A 4,061-nucleotide genomic window follows, 5' to 3' on the forward strand; every position below is an offset into this window, starting at 1 on the left:
AGCAAATACCGTATGCTAGCACATACATATGGAATCTAAAAAAAAAATGGCTCTGAAGAACCTAGGGGCAGGACAGCAATAAAGACGCAGACGTAGAGAATGGACTTGAGAACACAGGGAGGGGAAGGGTAAGCTGGGATGAAGTGAGAGTGGCACTGACATATATACACTACCAAATGTAAAATAGATAGCTAGTAGGAAGCAGCTGCATGGCACTGGGAGATCAGCCCCAGTGCTTTGTGACCACCTAGAAGGGTGGGATAGGGAGGGTGGGAGGGAGACCCAAGAGGGAGGAGATATGGGGATATATGTATATGTATAGCTGATTCACTTTGTTATAAAGCAGAAACTAACACACCATTGTAAAGCAATTATACTTCAATAAAGAGGTTAAAAAAAAAAACTACAATGAGGTATTACCTCAAACCGGTTAGAATGGGCATCATCAGAAAATCTAGCTTTTTAATTTTTTCTGTAAAGCTTTCTTTTTTTTTTTTTTCTGTAAAAACACCAAATGGCAAATGACACCGGTGCTGTGAGAGGGCCCGGAGGGCCCGGAGGCTCCAGGGGCCCTGGAATGGGAGGCCGCAGAGGCTTCAGCAGCGGCGTCCATGGCCAGGGCCGGGGTCGCGGAGCTCGCGGAGGCAAGGCCGAGGACAAGGAGTGTCTCCGCGTCACCAAGCTGGGCCGCCTGGTCAAGGACATGAAGATCAATCCCTGGAGGAGATCTATCTCTGTTCTCTGCCCATAAAGGAATCTGAGATCACTGACATTTTCTTGGGGTCATCCCTCGTGGAGGAAGTTTTGAAGATCATGCCTGTGCAAAAGCAGACACTTGCTGGCCAGCGGACCAGGTTCAAGGCATTTGTTGCCATCTGGGATTACAACGGACGTGTTGGTTTGGGTGTGACGTGCTCTAAGGAGGTAGCCACTGCCATCTGTGCGACCGTCATTCTGGCTGAGCTCTCCATGGTCCCGGTGCGACGAGGCTACTGGGGGAACAAGATGGGCAAGCCCCATACTGTCCCTTGCAAGGTGACTGGCCACTGAGGCTCTGTGCTGGTGCGCCTCATCCCTGCCCCCAGGGGCACTGGCATCGTCTCAGCCCCTGTGCCCCAGAAGCTACTGATGATGGCTGGAATTGACGACTGCTACACCTCTGCCAGGGACTGCACTGCCACGCTGGGCAACTTGGCCAAGGCCACTTCTAATGCCATTTCCAAGACCTACAGTTATCTCACTCCTGATCTCTGGAAAGAGATGGTGTTCACCAAGTCTCCATATCAGGAATCCACTGACCATCCTGTAAAGATCCACACAGAGTTTCCATGCAGAGGACCCAGGCTCCAGCTGTAGCCACCACATAGTTTTCTATGAGAAAAACAAAGTGAATGAAACTAGTTAAAAAAAAAAAGAAAATCTACAAATAACAAATGCTAGAGAGGGTGTGGAGGAAAGGGAACCCTCTTGCACTGTTGGTGGGAATGTAAATTGATACAGCCATTGTGCAGAACAGTATGGAGGTTCCTTAAAAAACTAAAAATAAAATTACCATATGACCCAGCAATCCCACTACTGAGCATATACCCGGAGAAAAGCATAAATCAAAAAGACACATACACCCCAGTGTTCATTGCAGCACTATTTACAATAGCCAGGTCATGGTAGCAACCTAAATGCCCATCGACAGACGAATGGATAAAGAAGATGTGGTACATATATACAATGGAATATTACTCAGCCCTAAAAAGGAACAAAATTGGGTCATTTGTAGAGACGTGGATGGACCTAGGACTGTCATACAGAGTGAAGTCAGAAAGAGAAAAACAAATATCATATATTAACACATGTATGTGGAATCTAGAAAAATGGTACAGATGAAGTGGTTTGCAAGGCAGAAATAGAGACACAGATCAGAGAACAAATGTATGGACACCAAGGGGGGAAAGTGGAGGGGGTGGTGGTGGGATGAATCGGGAGATTGGGATTGACATGTATACACTGATGTGGATAAAATAGATAACTAATAAGAACCTGCTGTATGAAAAACTTAAATTAAAAAAAGTGGAAGGTTGGGTTTCACTTCTGTAGAGTGAACATTAAAGGTTATTCATGGACGGTGGGGAGACTCTGCCTGTGTGTGGCAGGAGGTGCATGGGAGCTCTCGTACTTACTGCTCAATTTTTCTGTAAACATAAAACTTCTCTTAAAAAAAAAAAGTCTGTTAAAAAAATATATCCAAGTAGGAGTAAAACAAGGTACCCATGTAGGGTCTTCCTTGGACCACATTTTGACACAAATAATAGTTAACATTTACTGAGTTTTTAACTATATGATAGATGCTGTGCTGTGTGATTCACATGCCATAGCCAAGACTGCAGCTGGTCACCACATATGTTCTTCTCAGTTTTTAGCTGGGTATTTGGTTCCCTTGAATAAAGCCTTTATTTTCTTCTAGCTTCCCTTGCAGGTAGGTGTGCCAAGTAACTAAATGCCTACCCATAGGGCACAACTAGAATTGGTGAGTACTTTTTTCTCTGGACAGTGTACTCAAAGGAAGAGAGCATACCTTTTTGCCTCTTCCTCTTAATAGCTTTGCAATTCTGCCGTACTCCCACACCTAGCTGAAAGGAATGCTTTCATAGTGTTGCACAGAACTGAGTTTTAACCAATAGTTATAAGCAAAAGTGAAATTGAGCAGGACCCTGTGGGGCTCCTGGGCATGGAAGCCCTCCTGTGTCCCTGTTTCTTTTTTGTAGGAAATCGGCTTCAGCCTCTATGACCTTCCCTGTGTTCCAAAGTGCAGATTCAAACAGTCGCTAATCAGGGAAGGGAGGGGAGGCAGAGGCAAGGGAGGGGGGGCAGAGACAAGGGAGGAGCTGTCAAGAAACAATAGTGCAGTCTTGGGACAGGGTCCTGGTTCCACCTCAAGGGATACACATAACAATATCTTTGAGCTCTTTTGCAGAACTAAAACCCCCAACAGGGACTTCCCTGTTGATGCAGTGATTAAGACTCCGTTCTCCCAATGCAGGGGGCCCGGGGTTCGATTCCCAGTCAGGGAACTAGATCCTACGTGCATGCCGCAACTAAAAGAGTTCACATGCTGCAACTAAGGAGCCCACCTGCCACAACTAAGACCTGGTGCAACCAAATAAATAAATAAATAACAACAAAAAAACACCCCCCAACAAATGGAAGATGTTAACTACTTGATGAACCATTCTTCACTCCAGAGAGGTCACAGTTTAATAACCTCAAAAACCACACAAGCTCATCAGGAGGCCACCTGAGGCCAGATTAAGGGAATGCAGGCCCTGCACACACCTTGATCCTTATCAGCAAACCTGCCCTTGAACCATTGCTATAAAACTCCTCACCAGAACCCCCCAGGTGGGGACAAACAGTTCTTAAGGGCATGAGCCTGCTGTGTCCTCCTTTGCCTGACAAAGCAATAAAGCTATTCTTTTCTGCTTCATCCGAAACTCTGTCTCCAAGATTTGATTTAGGACAGGTGCACAGAGGCCAAGTTTTTGACATCAAAAGTAGTTTCACGTACACTTCTGGAAAATCGTCTTTAAAAAGAGGAGGCATGATCTTCTTCACACCTTTCTTTTTTCTACTCGCTAGAAGCTCCAAGTTTTTAAATTTATTTTATTTATTTTTGGCTGCGTAGGGTCTTTGTTGCTGTGCGCAGTCTTTCTCTAGTTGCGGCGAGCGGGGGCTACTCTTTACTGCAGTGCGTGGGCTTCTCATTGCGGTGGCTTTTCATGTTGCAGAGCACGGGCTCTAGGATCACAGGCTCCGGTAGTTGTGGCTCGCGGGCTCTAGAGCGCAGCCTCAGTAGTTGTGGTGCATGGGGTTAGTTGCTCTGCAGCAATGTGGTATCCTCCCGGACCAGGGCTCGAACCCGTGTCCCCTGAACTGGCAGGCGGATTCTTAACCACTGTTCCACCAGGGAAGCCCTAAAAGCTCCAGATTTTGAGAAGGTTTTGAGGATGGAAGAGCAACAAGATAGAAGAATGGGTCCTTGAGGACTGGAACTGCTTTCAGACCCTGCC

General features: G+C 46.3%; 1 pseudogene; it reads left to right on the top strand.

The window, feature by feature from the left end:
• The first annotated feature begins 514 nt into the window (after window positions 1-514).
• Window positions 515-1,382, top strand: LOC101327565 (small ribosomal subunit protein uS5 pseudogene; annotated as a pseudogene).
• Window positions 1,383-4,061: the final 2,679 nt, after the last annotated feature.

Source organism: Tursiops truncatus, chromosome 11 (genome assembly GCF_011762595.2).
Source record: "Tursiops truncatus isolate mTurTru1 chromosome 11, mTurTru1.mat.Y, whole genome shotgun sequence".
Classification (NCBI taxonomy): Eukaryota; Metazoa; Chordata; class Mammalia; order Artiodactyla; family Delphinidae; genus Tursiops; species Tursiops truncatus.